This window comes from Oncorhynchus tshawytscha, linkage group LG25 (genome assembly GCF_018296145.1).
Source record: "Oncorhynchus tshawytscha isolate Ot180627B linkage group LG25, Otsh_v2.0, whole genome shotgun sequence".
In the NCBI taxonomy this organism is placed as follows: domain Eukaryota; kingdom Metazoa; phylum Chordata; class Actinopteri; order Salmoniformes; family Salmonidae; genus Oncorhynchus; species Oncorhynchus tshawytscha.
In genome coordinates this window covers 41,603,383-41,623,128 of record NC_056453.1, presented here as the reverse complement: position 1 = coordinate 41,623,128, position 19,746 = coordinate 41,603,383, and the positions used below count along the sequence as shown (strand labels likewise).

The 19,746-nt window shown below is 43.1% G+C and overlaps 1 pseudogene; it reads right to left on the bottom strand.

Moving 5' to 3' along the window:
- The window catches only part of LOC121840760, a 133,200-nt pseudogene that overhangs the window by 9,343 nt on the left and 104,111 nt on the right, over window positions 1-19,746 (bottom strand).

Genomic DNA, 19,746 nt, shown 5'->3' with positions numbered 1-19,746 from the left:
AGAACTACAGGAAACATATGATCTCTGTATTTGCAAACAAAGATTTCTGTAACAAATATTAAGTTCTGCTTTTCTGATGTATCAAGTACTTATGTCATGCAATAAAATGCAAATGAATTACTTAAAAATCATACAATGTGATTTTCTGGATTTTTGTTTTAGATTCCATCTGGGGGCCCCAGTGTTGAGGATCAGCGGGGAGGAGATGTTGTTGCCTACCCTCACCACCTGGGGGCGGCCCGTCAGGAAGTCCAGTACCCAGTTGCACAGGGCGGGGTCGAGACCCAGGGTCTCGAGCTTGATGACGAGCTTGGAGGGTACTATGGTGTTGAATGCCGAGCTGTAGTCGATGAACAGCATTCTCACATAGGTATTCCTCTAGTCCAGATGGGTTAGGGCAGTGTGCAGTGTGGTTGAGATTGCATCGTCTGTGGACCTATTTGGGCGGTAAGCAAATTGAAGTGGGTCAAGGGTGTCAGGTAGGGTGGAGGTTATATGGTCCTTGACTAGTCTCTCAAAGCACTTCATGATGACGGATGTGAGTGCTACGGGGCGGTAGTCGTTTAGCTCAGTTACCTTAGCTTTCTTGGGAACAGGAACAATGGTGGCCCTCTTGAAGCATGTGGGAACAGCAGACTGGTAACACACACACACGCACTAATACACACACACACTAAAACACCCACTAATACACACAAACACACACACACACCTACACAAATACACCCACTAATACACAAATACACACAAACACACGCAAATACACCCACAAACACACACAAATACACACTAATACACACACACACACACACACACACACACACACACACACACACACATACACACACACACACACACACACACATACACACACACACACACACACACTCTGACAGCAGTCAGTGATGTGTTTAATCAGATGGTTTGAGATGTATAGTGGTTTAGCTCATCTGGACAAAGTGCAGTGGTTTGACCATAACCTTGGGAGGATAACGACGATGCTCTGGATTCCCGGCTGGGACATCAGACAGAGGCAGATTCCCATGAGATAGCTGTACCGTAAAAAACAATGACGTTATCCCCCACATAGAACCACAATTTGTGGTTCTATTTTAAACTCCCAGTCGGTGGTGCCACCAGCCCCACTGGTCCAACTGACTCCCTTGCCCCTGCAGCGGCCACTGTCAGACGGGGCTCTCCTGTCTGTGTGTGGAAGAGAGAGTGGTCCTGTCTATGTGTGTATTGGGCTGTGTGTGTTAGTGTCATCCTGTACGGCTGTGTGTGATAGTGTTGTCCTCTACGGCTGTGTGTGATAGTGTTGTCCGCTATGGCTGTGTGTGATAGTGTTGTCCTCTATGGCTGTGTGTGATAGTGTTGTCCTCTATGGCTGTGTGTGATAGTGTTGTCCTCTATGGCTGTGTGTGATAGTGTCGTCCTCTACGGCTGTGTGTGATAGTGTTGTCCTGTACAGCTGTGTGTGATAGTGTTGTCCTGTACAGCTGTGTGTGATAGTGTTGTCCTGTACAGCTGTGTGTGATAGTGTTGTCCTGTACAGCTGTGTGTGATAGTGTCGTCCTCTATGGCTGTGTGTGATAGTGTTGTCCTATACGCCTGTGTGTGATAGTGTCGTCCTCTATGGCTGTGTGTGATAGAGAGATTTCCTGGCCTGAAGCAGATGTCCTTACTCTCTCTCTCGGCGTCCATCACAGGTCCCATGATGGATGAGTCCTGGAGGTCCACGACCCTGTGGTGACCAGGACTAGATGTGCTCCTGTAGACCTGACCAGATGGTAGACCTATTCAGACTGTAGACCTGTTCAGACTGTAGACCTGACCAGACTGTAGACCTGACCAGACTGTAGACCTGACCAGACTGTAGACCTGTTCAGACTGTAGACCTCAGACCAGACTGTAGACCTGACCAGACTGTAGACCTGATTAGACTGTAGACCTGATTAGACTGTAGACCTATCCAGACTGTAGACCTGATTAGACTGTAGACCTATCCAGACTGTAGACCTGACCAGACTGTAGACCTGGTCAGACTGTAGACCTGGTCAGACTGTAGACCTGACCAGACTGTAGACCTGGTCAGACTGTAGACCTATCCAGACTGTAGACCTGATTAGACTGTAGACCTATCCAGACTGTAGACCTGACCAGACTGTAGACCTGACCAGACTGTAGACCTGACCAGACAGACTGTCAGACTGTAGACCTATCCAGACTGTAGACCTGATTAGACTGTAGACCTGTAGACTGTAGACCTATCCAGACTGTAGACCTATCCAGACTGTAGACCTGGTCAGACTGTAGACCTGATTAGACTGTAGACCTGATTAGACTGTAGACCTGATTAGACTGTAGACCTATCCAGACTGTAGACCTGGTCAGACTGTAGACCTAATTAGACTGTAGACCTATCCAGACTGTAGACCTGACCAGACTGTAGACCTGATTAATCTGGATAGGTCTAGTCTGGATAGGTCTACAGTCTAATCAGGTCTACAGTCTGCATGAATCTGTGTGTAGCTAACCTACCAGGTTCAATAATAGCTATCTAAAATTATGGCTATAACTAGCATATCAAAAGGCTCTGAGATACAACGAACCGCCCTTGCTGTCTCTGCCTGGCCGGTTCCCCTCTTTCCACTGGGATTCTCTGCCTCTAACCCTATTACAGGGGCTGGGTCACTGGCTTACTGGGGCTCTCTCATGCCGTCCCTGGAGGGGGTGCGTCACCTGAGTGGGTTGATTCACTGTTGTGGTCATCCTGTCTGGGTTGGCGCCCCCCCCTTGGGTTGTGCCGTGGCGGAGATCTTTGTGGGCTATACTCAGCCTTGTCTCAGGATGGTAAGTTGGTGGTTGAAGATATCCCTCTAGTGGTGTGGGGGCTGTGCTTTGGCAAAGTGGGTGGGGTTATATCCTTCCTGTTTGGCCCTGTCCGGGGGTGACCTCGGATGGGGCCACAGTGTCTCCTGACCCCTCCTGTCTCAGCCTCCAGTATTTATGCTGCAGTAGTTTATGTGTCGGGGGGCTAGGGTCAGTTTGTTATATCTGGAGTACTTCTCATGTCCTATTCGGTGTCCTGTGTGAATCTAAGTGTGCGTTCTCTAATTCTCTCCTTCTCTCTTTCTTTCTCTCTCTCGGAGGACCTGAGCCCTAGGACTACCTGACATGATGACTCCTTGCTGTCCCCAGTCCACCTGGCCATGCTGCTGCTCCAGTTTCAACTTCCACCTGACTGTGCTGCTGCTCCAGTTTCAACTGTTCTGCCTTATTATTATTCGACCATGCTGGTCATTTATGAACATTTGAACATCTTGGCCATGTTCTGTTATAATCTCCACCCGGCACAGCCAGAAGAGGACTGGCCACCCCACATAGCCTGGTTCCTCTCTAGGTTTCTTCCTAGGTTTTGGCCTTTCTAGGGAGTTTTTCCTAGCCACCGTGCTTCTACACCTGCATTGCTTGCTGTTTGGGGTTTTAGGATGGGTTTCTGTACAGCACTTTGAGATATCAGCTGATGTACGAAGGGCTATATAAATAAATTTGAAATTTGAGATACAAATAATATTACTACACAGATCATACACAATGTTAGGTCTACAGCCAGCTAACGTTAGCTAGCTAGCTAACAGTATACAGTAAAACAACTTTCTTTCTAAATTAGAAATGTGTAACATCTGAAAATGTACTATCTTACCTGTATACATGAATGGACGCTTCTCCCTCTGTCACAGATCCCATGGTTGCCCTTAGTTTGAAGATGCAATCCAGAGACAGGTTTTTCCTCCATCTCCTTAGCTAACATACTCTAATTCTACTGATTTCAAAACTCGGCCCTCCAGAAAGTGGAGAGCAACACTTATACAGGTCTACTAAGTGATGTTTTTATAAAAAGCTGCGCTAGAAAGAATGAACTACTACTCATAATGATTCTACATGGCAGGATTACCAACACATACTGACCAGCTAAATAGACAGAAGATTCTATATGGCAGACCAATCCGAACTCATCTCTCGGCATGTCCAGCCCACTCATTATCTCAGCCAATCATGGCTAGCGGAGAAGGTTGCTGACTTTTTTCTGTGACTAAACCAACTAGGTTCGTAATTTAATATTTGTATTCTTATATACAGATGGCATACAAGTTTGCTATTAAGGCACATGAAAGTTCACGTGATCGAGTAGGCATTTCTGTCAAAAAACGCATTGTGATCAAAAATATGTTTTATGTTCAAATTGCTCTCCTGTGAAGAGAGAGAGAGAGAGAGAGAGAGAGAGAGAGAGAGAGAGAGAGAGAGAGAGAGAGAGAGAGAGCTTGTCTTCGTGTCTGTCTCCTCCTCTTTGTGTCTGTCTCCTCCTCTTGGTCTCTGCCTCCTTGTCTTTGTCTCTGTCTCCTTGTCTTTGTGTCTGTTTCCATGTCTTTGTGTCTGTTTCCTTGTCTTTGTCTCTGTCTCCTTGTCTTTGTGTCTGTCTCCTCCTCTTGGTCTCTGTCTCCTTGTCTTTGTCTCTGTCTCCTTGTCTTTATGTCTGTTTCCTTGTCTTTGTGTCTGTCTCCTCCTCTTGGTCTCTGTCTCCTTGTCTTTGTCTCTGTCTCCTTGTCTTTATGTCTGTTTCCTTGTCTTTGTGTCTGTCTCTTTGTCTTTGTCTCCTTGTCTTTGTGTCTGGCTCCTTGTCTTTGTCTCTGCCTCCTTGTCTTTTTGTCTGTCTCCTCCTCTTTCTGCCTGCAAAGTCACCCGCTGTTCCTGTCCGTCTGCATTCTCTCTTGATCTCGGTCTCTTCTCCATAGCCTACTTTGACCCCATATGTTCTGCAGTACTATTGACCTGTGTGTGTGTGTGTGTGTGTGTGTTTGTGTGTGTGTGCGCGTGCGTGCGTGTGTGTGTGGAGACCTTGTAAAGTGCTTGTGTTAGATGTTTTATTCTCAATCAGCCATGTTCACCCAGCATGAGAAATTTAAAATGGACAAAGTGGGGTGACACACACACACACACACTCCTAAATGGGGCTCACAATATTATACTCATAATTACGTCCAGAAATCAATTGAAGCAAATGAAAGTGCTGTTGTTGCTAACCATGCTTTGCTAATTGCGTTGTTTTGATGCATCCACCATAGATATAGAAATATAATGCATGAATTGGTGCACACCCAGTGGCGACCATCAGTGCTCAGACTGTCCGCAATAGGCCTGTCTCTAGTCTAATGTTCAGCGGCCTGTCTCTAGCCTAATGTCCGGCGGCCTGTCTCTAGCCTAATGTCCAGCGGCCTGTCTCTAGTCTAATGTTCAGCGGCCTGTCTCTAGCCTAATGTCCAGCGGCCTGTCTCTAGCCTAATGTCCAGCGGCCTGTCTCTAGCCTAACGTCCAGCGGCCTGTCTCTAGCCTAATGTTCAGCGGCCTGTCTCTAGCCTAACGTCCAGCGGCCTGTCTCTAGCCTAATGTCCAGCGGCCTGTCTCTAGCCTAATGTCCAGCGGCCTGTCTCTAGTCTAATGTTCAGCGGCCTGTCTCTAGCCTAATGTCCAGCGGCCTGTCTCTAGCCTAATGTCCAGCGGCCTGTCTCTAGCCTAACGTCCAGCGGCCTGTCTCTAGCCTAACGTCCAGCGGCCTGTCTCTAGCCTAACGTCCAGCGGCCTGTCTCTAGCCTAATGTCCAGCGGCCTGTCTCTAGCCTAATGTCCAGCGGACTGTCTCTAGCCTAATGTCCAGCGGCCTGTTTCTAGCCTAATGTCCAGCGGCCTGTCTCTAGCCTAATTTCCAGCGGCCTGTCTCTAGCTTAATGTCCAGCGGCCTGTCTATAGCTAATGTCCAGCGGCCTGTCTCTAGTCTAATGTCCAGCGGCCTGTCTCTAGCCTAATGTCCAGTGGCCTGTCTCTAGCCTAATGTCCAGTGGCCTGTCTCTAGCCTAATGTCCAGTGGCCTGTCTCTAGCCTAATGTCCAGTGGCCTGTCTCTAGCCTAATGTTCAGCGGCCTGTCTCTAGCCTAATGTTCAGTGGCCTGTCTCTAGCCTAATGTTCAGCGGCCTGTCTCTAGCCTAATGTCCAGCGGCCTGTCTCTAGCCTAATGTCCAGTGGCCTGTCTCTAGCCTAATGTTCAGTGGCCTGTCTCTAGCCTAATGTTCAGTGGCCTGTCTCTAGTCTAATGTCCAGTGGCCTGTCTCTAGCCTAATGTTCAGCGGCCTGTCTCTAGTCTAATGTCCAGCGGCCTGTCTCTAGTCTAATGTCCAGCGGCCTGTCTCTAGTCTAATGTCCAGTGTCCTGTCTCTAGTCTTATGTCCAGCGGCCTGTCTCTAGCCTAATGTCCAGCGGCCTGTCTATAGCCTAATGTCCACAAATACAGCTGCAGTGTGTGCAAACCTGGTCAAGAACTACAGGAAACATATGATCTCTGTATTTGCAAACAAAGATTTCTGTAACAAATATTAAGTTCTGCTTTTCTGATGTATCAAGTACTTATGTCATGCAATAAAATGCAAATGAATTACTTAAAAATCATACCATGTGATTTTCTGGATTTTTGTTTTAGATTCCATCTCTCACAGTTTAAGTGTACCTATGATTAAAAAAATTACAAACCTCTACATGCTTTGTAAGTAGGAAAACCTGCAAAAACGGCAGTTTATCAAATACTTGTTCTCCCCACTGTATGTGTCAGTTTGCAAACAATGTAACAAAAATAAACATATTTTAGTTAATACATCTGCATAAAAACATGCTCTCTTTTATGTTTTCTTGAGTAAGACAGCTCCAAAATACAGGTGTTTCAGCCTCAGCTCAGTGCTTTCTGTGGTGGTGGGGCAGCCAGCAGAATATACAGAGCGTAGGGGTTGGTAATGTTCTCTAGTTGCGCCGTGATTGGCTCAGTGTTCTGTCACTCATGGGGACACTACGTCACTGCCAAATCTAAGGGTAGAGCTTGAAAATTCTAGCGCCTTGAGTCCTGCCATAGAGATATTAGAAGTGCCCATCCAAGAAGGCACAAGGTCATTTAAAAAATATATATATATATATTTCACCTTTATTTAACCAGGTAGGCTAGTTGAGAACAAGTTCTCATTTGCAACTGCGACCTGGCCAAGATAAAGAAAGGCAGTGTGACACAGACACCAACACAGAGTTACACATGGAGTAAACAATAAACAAGCCAATAACACAATAAACAAGTCAATGACACAGTAGAAAAAAGAAAGTCTATATACAGTGTGTGCAAAAGGCATGAGGAGGTAGGCAATAAATAGGCCATAATAATTTCAATTTAGCAGATTAACTCTGGAGTGATAAATGAGCCGATGATGATGTGCAAGGAGATACTGGTGTGCAAAAGAGCAGAAAAGTAAATAAAACAAAAAACAGTATGGGGATGAGGTAGATAGATTGGGTGTGCTGTTTACAGATGGACTATGTACAGTTGCAGCTATCGGTTAGCTGCTCAGATAGTTGATGTTTAAAGTTGGTGAGGGAAATAAAAGTCTCCAACTTCAGCGATTTTTTGCAATTCGTTCCAGTCACTGGCAGCAGAGAACTGGAAGGAAAGGTGTCCAAATGAGGTGTTGGTTTTGGGGATGATCAGCGAAATATACCTGCTGGAACGTGTGCTACCGGTCGGTGTTGTTATCGTGATCCTGATTGAAAACAGCGGAGGTGTATTTGGAGGGGAAGTTGGTCAGGATAATGACTATGAGGGTGCCCATGTTTACGGATTTATGGTTGTACCTGATGGGTTCCTTGATGATTTGTGTGAGATTGAGGGGATCTTGCTTAGATTGTAGGACTGCCGGGGTGTTAAGCATATCCCAGTTTACGTCACATAACAGAAAGAAGCTAGTCAATTCACAAATGGTGTCCAGGGCACAGCTGGGAGTGGAGGGGGGTCGATAGCAGGCGGCAACAGTGAGGGACTTATTTCTGGAGAGGTTCATTTTTAAAATTAGAAGTTCAAACTGTTTGGGTATAGACCTGGAAAGTATGACAGAACTTTGCAGGCTATCTCTACAGTAGATTGCAACTCCTCCTCCATTGGCAGTTCTATCTTGATGGAAAATGTTGTAGCTGGGTATAGAAATCTCAGAATTGTTGGTGGCCTTCCTATAAGCCAGGATTCTGACATGGCAAGGACATCAGGGTTGGCGGAGTGTGCTAAAGTAGTGAGTAAAACAAATTTAGGGAGGAGGCTTCTGATGTTGACATGCATGAAACCAAGGTTTTTTCAATCACAGAAGTCAACAAATGAGGGTGTCTGGGGACACGCAGAGCCTGGGTTTACCTCCACATCACCCGATGTCATTGGCCTCAGATAAAATGACGTCAAATGACATTATATCTACAGTAGATTTGATTGGACTGATCATGTCAACATCAAACTTTCAAAATCATAGCTAGCAGTCATCATCATGAATCAAGCTGACAATCTACTGGCAAATCTTTTTCCATCCTTATCATATGAAGATAAATGATATATAAAACGTATCGGTGCTCATCGGCCATTGGACATAACCAGCAGACATCAAGAAGCATCAAGAAAATACCTAGATTTATTCTTTTTTATTCTTCCGGTCCATTTATTTCACAATTACCTAAAAAGCAGCCAATCAGCTGTTTTCACCAGTCTTCCTCACCAAGGCCCATGCTTGATTATTTTGCACAGGAGAACCAAGGATTAGTTCGTTTTTTTACTCTAAGTCGTTTTAATAGGGGCATATTTATCAGCCAGGAAGGTAAAAATTGATGAAAAGAAAGAGAACGCTAAAACGGGGTCCATTATTATATTACGGATAAAATCTCTGAATAATAAAGGTAATGGATCGCTCTGAGAAGTGTTTATAGTTTCTCTTTAGAATTTTACGTGGGTCAGGATTTTTTTGCCTTGTATCTCTGATACATGCAGTGGTCACTGATGTCATTAGCAAATAACCCACTATCTATATATTTGTGAGGTGTATTTGTTAAGATAAGGTCTGCTAATGTAGATTTTTTTGGGGGGGGACAGGTTGGTATAGTTATTAGTTGAGTAAGTTTTAGTTCGTTGCAAATATCTTTTAATTTAAACGATGCTGGCATCAGCCAGTCCAGATTGAGATCTCTGATAATCAATAAGATTATGTCACGTTCAAGTTCTTTTGTGTTTTCCTTGTTTTAGTGTTGGTCAGGACGTGAGCTGGGTGGGCATTCTATGTTGTGTGTCTAGTTTGTCCGTTTCTATGTATGGCCTGATATGGCCTGATATGGTTCTCATCTCAATCAGAGGCAGGTGTTAGTCATTGTCTCTGATTGGGAACCATATTTAGGTAGCTTGTTTTGTGTTGGGGGTTTGTGGGTGGTTGTTTCCTGTCTTTGTGTTCTCTGCACCAGATAGGACTGTTTCGGGTTTTGACACATTTGTGTAGTGTTCACGTTATCGTCTTTTATTAAACACAAACTATGCTGCATTTTGGTCCTCTTCTCCTTCCACGGAAGAAAACCAGATAATCAATAAGTCAGAGTTTACATAATTAACTCAAACAACATTAACTCAAACAATTTGCATAGAGCAGATACCAGAGCTGAGGCGATAAACTCTCGCTAGCGTTAATAGTGTATTATTATCAGGCACCAAATTTAAACATTTAAACAAAACTAAACATTCATTCTGTTTCAGAACAGAAGTTGAAATGGACACAGTGACATCTATGTTGCATTTAATTAATTAATTAAATAATTTATATACCTCCACCTCTACCCACTCTGTCTGCTCTGTCTGCTCTGTAGACCTTATACCCAGCTAACAGAACATCTGAGTCTGGAACAGAGACACAGAGCCAGGATTCAGATATAATCAATATGTCAGCATGTGATTGTGAGACCAGTATTTCAATCAAATCTAGCTTTTGGATCAAGCTTCTAGCATTCAAATGAATAATTCCTAGGCCACTATTTCGAGAGCTCATATCAGATGGAGCATTCAAGGTAATATTAGATGAGCGACGCTTCCTCGTGTAGCTACTGTCAGGCCTGAGATGGATGGAGACGAGATTACTTCTAACAATACCCCTCTGCATATGAGAGGAAGTGGCAACACGGTACCTTGACAGTAGTGTAACAATAACATAAAGTCAATCAAAAGTTTCCTCCATGTTAGCAGCACCTGTAGATCTATTTAAAGCTATGGGGGGTGCAGTAAGTATAGCTTGACTTGGTAATCGACCAATTCCGAGTATCAACCCCCATGGCTATATATTAATACAGTTTTTCTCAGTCGCTTTGGTGCATTTTTCACATCATCCCTAACTTGTGCAAAATAATAAGTGCATTTCTCAGAACAATTTGTACAAACTGCAATATACAATAGATATGTTTCTAAAGCTTGTCAGTCACTAAAAATCCTTAGTACATCTCTCAAAAGTAAATATTCATGCCAATGATCATGTCAGTGTCATCAGAATGATAAGTCATTGAGTCATTGTTCACGAACAAGGTAGTCAAAATGTTTAGGCATGTTGTCAATGTAACTGTGTACTTTGACAGTATTACCTGATGTAAACTTAGGCTACAGTTTGGATGACAGTTACTGTATTGAAAATGCACAAGGCTGCACTTCTATGGCATATATCAATTTCAACAGTACCATTTACATATTACTGTATGTGGGTTATTGATTGAAAGAGACTGGACAACCCAAGGGGCACAAAGGAAAAAAAACTAAATTAGAAAGAAACACGGGAAACCACCACTAAGGCACAACTTTGCCCGCAGCACTGTTGTGCTGTCTCTACACATCCAGACGTTCCTGTCTGCCGGCCCACATATTCTCATCCACATCACACTGGATATTTTCCCTTCCAATGCAACGCGGAAAGAATCTTTTGGAATGCCTTATCCATCCTCTGCAGGCGTCTACTGTGATGTCCTCACATGCTGCATCCATTGCAGCCAGCAGGGTCATCTGTGTGTGTGGCTGACGATCGTACACCTTCCACCTCCATGCTGAAAAGAACTCCTCAATTGGGTTAAGGAAGGGTGAATGGGGGGAGGTGGGAGGAATTCTATGAGCATCCTCGGGTGGGTCACAAACCATTGCCTTATGATGTTTGATCGATGGAAACTCACATTATCACAAATGACCACATACTTTGGCAAATCCTCTCTAAACAGACCCCTCTCATCATCAGGGATGAGAGCCCTGTAGAGAGTCTCTAAAAAGTTGAGTAGATGCTGGGTGTTGTATGGCCCTATAAGGGGGATATGGGTTAGGACACAATGCTCCGAAAATAGCAGCACACATGGTGATATTTCCTCCCTGTTGGCCTGGCAAATCCACAGTAGCTCTGTGACCGATGATATTCCGACCCCGCCTTCTGCATTTGGTCAGGTTGAAGCCAGCCTCATCCACGTATACCAAGTTGTGAGAGGGTTCACTTGATTCCAACTCCATTATACGCTCTATCCCAGAAAACACAGAACACAGTTGAATTTGTTTTGGTAAGGAAGAGTGACATAAAATGTACATATATTGCATGTTCCTTCCACAGCAATGGACATGTGTGCAGTTTATGCTTACTGTACTATGTATCACTATAAAATGTTGCTGTAAAGTAGTTACATAGATATACGTTTTACCTGTACATACTGGTACCGTAGCTCCTTAACTCTGTCCTCGTTCCTTTGGAATGGTACACGGTACAGCTGTTTCATACTCATCTGGTTTCTATGCAGCACCCTGTCGATGGTTGAGATGCGAACCGTATGGATGTTTTCAAAGACATCGTTGTCTTCTATAATGGTCCTTTGTATTTCTCTGAGTCTCATGGCATTTGTTTGCTCGGACCATGGTGCAAATAGCCTCCTCCTGTTGAGGTGTGAAAAGGTGTCCTCTGCCACCGGTTTGAGGTAATCTTGCAGTCCTATGTGGGGAAAAATGCAGTGATGCATCACACACTTTCACATAGACAAAAACTATGCGAACACACATCTTACTGTAAAACATACAGGTGGGTGCATGTAAGGTGCAGTATGTATCTGTATAGAGTATATTTCTGTATGCTGTGAAATACAAGTGGACTACTGTAATATGAAGCATTGTAGGAAGTATACAGTATACTGGTTATGTACAGTAACAGTGCACTGTACATTGGTGGACATACCTGTTCTCTCTTCAAAAGGTTTGAACTATTGAGGACACGGTTGATCTCCCCATATTCGACTGCACCCTTCGACCCGTCTCAGCCATTGTAAGGCCATGATTGACAACATGGTCTACAATAGTGGCCCTTATGTCATCAGATATGCGCCTATGTCCTCTTCTGCCTCTTCCTCTGTTTTGCCTTCCACCACGCATCCGTGCTCCTCTTCTTCCTCCTCTTGGCTGTTGACCCTGTTCGTTTCCTGGTCCATCCATTATTGGAAAATTGCAACTCTGTGTTGTGGTCTGTCTATATATGCTTGCCAATTGATTCTACATGAGATGCACCTTTGAGCAATTTAGACAACTGGTTGATTGTTGGTTGAACTAACACTTTACAGTCCTTCATGAGTGAGGGTCAATTTCACCTGCACGATTCATCAATTCACATTTTTGTACAAAAGGTCTAATAGAAATGTGTAAAACCATGCATGACAGTTTATGACAAATAGCTAAACAATTTTGCATGTAATGGCTTATGCGAGGAACTAATGCCTAGATGTTTTGAGGGGTAAGAGTATTCAACAGAGAACCATCTACTATATTTTGATCAACATGACATGAGCAATTGATAATGTGGAAAAAAGCTGACACTTGTACATTATCAATTGCAATTTGTTCAAAGGAATAAGAAATTGCTTGAATGATGTGCACAAGTGACTAGATGATTTGGAATTTGTACAAGTAGTATCAAGAATTGCACTTTTGATCTAAGAAATGCACCAAAGCGACTGAGAAAAACTGTAATAATTCTCATATGCCAATGATGGCAGTTGCTGCAGTTTGGACGGAGGTCCATCTCCTCCCCCAGCTTGTACTGTTGACACCAGGGAGGATGGGTCCATGGTCTCATGCTGCTTACGTCAAATCCTGACATCAGCATGACACAAATGGGATTCGTCGGACCGCTTGATGTTTTTCCACTCCTCAATTGTCCAGTGTTGGTGATCAGGTGCTCGCTGGAGCCGCTTTTGATAGGAGTGGAACCCGGTGTGATTGCCTGCTGCAACAGCCCATCCATGACAAGGACCGACGAGTTGTGGGTTCTGAGATGCCGTTGTTCGACTGCACTGTTATTTGTCTGTGTTTGGCCCGCCTGTTAGCTAAAAGCTTCTTAGGGCTAGGGTCTAGTTTCCTGAATTTCCACCTGACTGACGTGCCTAAAGTAAACAGCCTGTTACTCAGGCCCAGAAGCCAGGATATGCATATAAATGGTAGTATTGGAAATAAAACAATTTGAAGTTTCTAGAAATGTTAAAATAATGTCTGAGACTATAACACAATTAATATGGCAGGTGAAAATCCAAAGAAAAAACAACCGGAAACCAGAGTGTTGGTGACTAACTGTGCTACTGGATTCAATTGAACGCTTTGTTGCCAACGTTTACTGACACCGGGCATATTCAACTGGTGTTGAGCGTTCAAAAATGCATCAGTTATTCTGTACCTTACTATGGATGCGGATTGTTACAACTGGTGATTTGAAATAGGCACCTGGTAACCTGAACATGAACATGAATCTGCATGACGTTACTACCCTGCATGAATCTGCAGGTAGCTAACCTATCAAGTTCTATGGCTATAACTAGTCAAGCAAATGTGTCTGAGATACGAAGAATAAGATCATACACATAACGTTAGCTAGTGACCCAGCCAGCTAACATTAGCTAGCTAACAGTACACTTGAAATGAAACCACTTTTTGTCACAATTAGAAACGTGTAATATTTGGAAATCTTACCAGTATACATAATGGTTTGACGTGTCTCCTGTCTTATGCTATAGATGGTTGCCCTTAATTTGAACATGTAACATTCGTCCATCTCCTTAGCTATCATACTCGAATTCCAATGATTTCAAGACTTGGTCCTCCAGAAAGTGGAGTGCACACACATAATGTTAGCTAGTTAGCCATCCAGCTAACTTTAGCTAGCTAACAGTAAACTTTAACTAGACATTAGGGTTATGCAGTTTTACTACGTGACACGTACAAAAAAAAAGCTGTGTTTTGACACGATTACCTAAACATACTGACCAGCTCCAGTAGACAGACGTGTGCCATATGGTAGACCAATCCGAACTCATCTCTCGGCATGTCCATCCCACTCATTATCTCAACCAATCATGACTAGCGGGAAGGTTGCTTGCTTTTTCTGTGGCTAAACCAACTAGGCTCATAATTGAACAATTGTATTCATATTTACAAGTTTGATATCAAGGCACATGAAAGTTCACGTTTCGAGTAGGAATTTCTGCCAAAAAAAATGCATTTTGATAAAAAAACATGTTTTATATTCAAACAGCTCTCCTGTGAAGTCTTGACTTGCGATTATACGTCTAGTTTCCCGTATTGGTTCACATTTGCCATTCTCCTTCGACGAGCTGTTTCTCTCATAGGACTGGATGTTTTTTGTATGTTGCACCGTTCTCGGGAAACCCTGTTATGTGTGAAAGGCCCAAGAGGTCACTCTTTTTCTGAGATACTAGAACCGGCTCGCCTGGCACCGAAGATTTTACCACGCTCAAAGTTGCTTCGGTCACTTGTTTTGCTCATTCTAACATTCATTCAAACAGTAACTGAATGCCTCGATACTTGTCTGCCAGCTTTATATAGCAAGGCACGTCCTCGTGACTCACTGTCTGTAAGAGCGATCAATTTCTGTGAATGGGGTGGTGTACCTAATAAACTGGCCGTTGACTATATATCTCTCTCTCTCTCTCTCTCTCTGAGATGAGGAAATAGAAGCCTCACACAAGCCATGTTTCTAATTAACCTGGTCCCAAATCTGTTTGTGCTGTCTTGCCTACTCCTATGCTGACAATTCTATTTTATTTAACCTTTATTTAGGTTAGAAACCTATTTTTTGAGGGGGACCTGGCATGAGGTCAGCAGGAAGTAGTCTTTGTGTACACATAACACAAGAACACGATACTATATATTAAAAACTTCTATCAGAATTTTAAACTCAGACAGAGACATCCTCTCCTCCAGTTTTAAAGTATTTTGTAGCTCTTACCAAGACCAATGATTTGTTTCCCCATTTCAGGGCCTTGGAACTGTGAATGAGAGCACTGAGGCTGAAGGATTGTGATGTTGCTGTTAGTGAGGAGATATGTAGGGAACAAGCACGGCCTTGTACACAAATATGTGCCGGTGCTTAAACCTTCTGGCATGAAGGGCCACTTCACCATGTTGTATCGTTCACAGTGATGGGTGAGTGGTCTTGCATTAGTTATGAACCTAAGTGCTCTGTGATACACCTTAAGGGTGCTGGCAGTGGCATTGCATGTAAATGATGTCACCATAACCCAACACATCTCGCATCTCGCACAAGATCCTTCCTTAAATAGAAAAACAAAATTAGTTGTCCATTTACGGTAAAAAAGAAATGATATCTGCAAATGACTCCATTTGTCTGCTTTGAGGAACGACAACAAAAATAACATGTACTCAGACTCTCTGTCATTCAGAAAGGTGGACGAGTTGCTTCTGAATGTCCTCAAAAGCCAGACAAGTCCTGAAGAAGTAGACACAGGAGTAGACACAGGAGTAGACACAGGAGTAGACACAGAAGTAGACACAGGAGTAGACACAGGAGTAGACACAGAAGTAGACACAGGAGTAGACACAGAAGTAGACACAGGAGTAGACACAGAAGTAGACACAGACACAGAAGTAGACACAGGAGTAGACACAGGAGTAGACACAGGAGTAGACACAGAAGTAGACACAGGAGTAGACACAGGAGTAGACACAGAAGTAGACACAGGAGTAGACACAGGGGTAGACACAGGAGTCGACACAGGAGTAGACACAGGAGTAGACACAGGAGTAGACACAGGAGTAGACATTTGAGTAGGTCGGCCTACAGATGGAGGTGTTTCAGAGTTTTCGTTTCTACCAACAGCATTTATATACAGGGTAAAAAAAGGACAGGCCCTTAAATGGACTCTTGAAGGACTCCTTTCATGAGCTGTCAACACTCTTATGTTAATACCCTCCTGTGACGCGCGCTGGGTTCTGTAAAACAGGTCGTTTGGGTTACAATCCAATGCTCCATTTTCTTCTTCTTCTAATCTACACTCTTAAAATTAAAAGTGCAAATTGCAACCAAAGACGTATCTTGAGAGGAATGCCATAGGGAACCATTTTAGGGTCTCTGAAAAAAAACATGAATGGGATGGTTCTTTGAAAACCATAAAGAAATTCCATAACAGAAATGTTTGGCCCTCCGGGACCAGAATTGAATGGTCTTGCTGTAGGGTTTTTATAAGCCTTATTTGCATCTTTCTCATGTTGCCTTTCGAGTGAATTTTGATTTACCAGTGCAACCCATGACTGTGTTTGCTAGAGACATGGTTGTTGCATTCATTCATTTCCAGGCTTAATGAGATCTTAAGTGAATATGTTGTCATTAAAATAGTATTCTTTTAGACAATATATATTGCACAAGGCTTTCTTTTGAGGGCTTAGTTTTACCCTAATACAGTGTCATGAATCACATAGTTTACAGGCCATATCAGACCTGCAACCTGTACTCAGAATGACCACCAGGGTTGAGAAAATTAAAGAGTAAGCCATGAAATTCCCTTGAACATCTAAACTGGAACAACTATTTCAGTAACTGCTGCAATAATTCCAGGTAAACTTGGAATATTTTAGAAAATGGTTATTTATATTTGAGTAATCAATTAATCAATTAATCAATGTACATGAAAAAATATGAAACGAACAATTCTAAAAACCAAATATTAGAGCATGCTGGGAAATATGATAATGATAGGTGTGGTTTTGGTACAACTCCAGTCATTACCCTGAACAAGGCAGTTAACCAACTGTTCCTAGGCTGTCATTGTAAATAAGAAGTTTTCTTAACTGACTTGCCAAGTAAAATAAATCAAAATAAATAACTTTTTTTTTATTGCTTTGGCACTATCTTTGAAACTATAGGCTATTTTTGCAAAACTATACACACAAAACCTTACGCAAAAACCTTACACAAAAACCAGCAAAACATTATACATCTCTAGCAAAACCAAACATTAGAGCATGCTGGGAAATATGATAATGATGGGTGTGGTTTTGGTACAACTCCAGTCATTACCCTGAACAAGGCAGTTAACCAACTGTTCCTAGGCAGCAAAACATCATACATCTCTAGCAAAAGCAAACAATTCTTGCAAAACTCTTCAAACTCTTTTTACATTTTTTTGTTTTTGCATCAATACAGAAATACACAAATCATAATTTGAATATGCACACGAAGCACCAACTAGGCACTGACAGTATAAATGAAAAACACTTGTGGCTTTTGCTTTTCCTGTGTGCAGGGCATAGCAGTTTGCAGTAAAGTTTTGTCATACATGTAGTAAACACACATACATACAGGTATCCAAATGTGTAAAGTATGGATGTGTACTCTGAAAATAACACACTATCAATACAAATAAGGGAAAAGTTATTCTCAAAATGTTCAAACACTCCTCGAACAACAAAAGCGCAGTAGAAGAAAACCAAAACGTTTGTGCTAGAAAAAAAATAACTGAAAAAAATGTGGCTTCATCTCACCTTCTTTGTGAGTCTGGCCATAAGACTTTATCCACTTCACATGTGATGTTGTCTTGAGCTAGGCAGCGTGGAAAGTATCGCCCGGAGTGCTATATCCAAGCTTGGCAATGACCCCTGATCCATGTCTCCACAAGCCTCCTCCATTGCCTGTAGAAGGGGTATGCGTTGGTGGGGCTGGCGTTCATACACCTTCCAACACCATGCAGAGAAGATTTCTTCAATAGGACTCAAGAACGGAGAGTATGGGGGTAGAGATGAGAAGTGGGTGAACTGTGAACCAATTGCAGACCACAACAGCCCGGTGGAAACTAACATTGTCCCAGATGATAACGTACCTGGTCTGCTCTGGCCCCTGGTCATTAAGGATTAGTCTGTTGTGGAGGGTGCCCAGAAATGTGATAATGTACCTGGGATGCTCTGGCCCCTGGTCATTAGGGATTAGTCTGTTGTGGAGGGTGCCCAGAAATGTGATAATGTACCTGGGATGCTCTGGCCCCTGGTCATTAGGGATTAGTCTGTTGTCGAGGGTGCCCAGAAATGTGATAATGTACCTGGGATGCTCTGGCCCCTGGTCATTAGGGATTAGTCTGTTGTGGAGGGTGTCCAGAAATGTGATAATGTACCTGGGATGCTCTGGCCCCTGGTCATTAGGGATTAGTCTGTGGAGGGTGTCTGAAATGTGATAATGACCTGGGGTGCCCCTGGTCATTAGGGATTAGTCAGAAATGTGATAATGTACCTGGGATGCTCTGGCCCCTGGTCATTAGGGATTAGTCTGTTGTGGAGGGTGTCCTGAAATGTGATAATGTGTGCAGTGGCTCTATGGGCCTAGATTTACATGATGGTGAAGGACGCCGTTTTGACTAACAGCCGCACACATTGTTATGTTGCCACCACGTTGTCCCGGGACGTTGATGATGGCACGGTGTCCATCGATCAGGGGTCATGATATTTCTGCCGCGGCCCCTTGATTTTGCAGGGTTGAAACCTGCCTCGTCCACATTTATTAGGTCATGGTGCACTGCATCTGCTTCTAGCTCCATGACTCTCTGAAAGAGACAAGACAAAACAACGTAGCGCAGTAGGAAAAGACAGGGATCAGTCAATATGATGTAGCACCATACACTTCCAGATCCACTACCAATGATAGGATAGTACAGCTTACCTGCACATATTCATATCTCAGTTGTTTTACACGTACTGAGTTTCTCTCGAAAAGGACTCTGTACAGCTGCTTCATCCTAATTCTATTGCGTTTCAGTAGACGAGACAGTGCAGAGAGACTCACTCTGTTGACGTTTGGGAATATGGTGTTATCTGCCATTATGTGGTCCCGCAGGTCTCTGAGTCTGATGAAGTTATTTGCAATGTCCATATTTACTACATATTTACACATATTTATACATATTTACTAGAGGTCGACCGATTATGATTTTTCAACGCCAATACCGAGGACCAAAAAAAGCCAATACAGATTAATCGGACAAAACATTTTTTTTGTTGTAATAATGACAATTACAACAATACTGAATGAACACTTATTTTAACTTAATATAATACATCAATAAAAATCCATTTAGACTCAAATAAATAATGAAACATGTTCAATTTGGTTTGAATAATGCAAAAACAAAGTGTTGGAGAAGAAAAAGCTAATGTTTAAGTTCCTTTCTCAGAACATGAGAACATATGAAAGCTGGTGGTTCCTTTTAAGATGAGACTTCAATAGTCCAAGGTAAGAGGTTTTAGGTTGTAGGTAATATAGTATTTATAGGACTATTTTTCTCCATACCATTTGTATTCCATATACCTTTGACTATTGGATGTTCTTCTAGGCACATTAGAATTGCAAGTGTAACAGTATAGCTTCCATCCCTCTCCTCGCTCCTACCTGGGCTCGAACGAGTAACACATCGACAACAGCCACCCTCGAAGCATCGTTACCCATCGCTCCACAAAATACGCGGAGAGCAAGGGGAACAACCACTCCAAGTCTCAGAGCGAGTGACGTTTGAAAC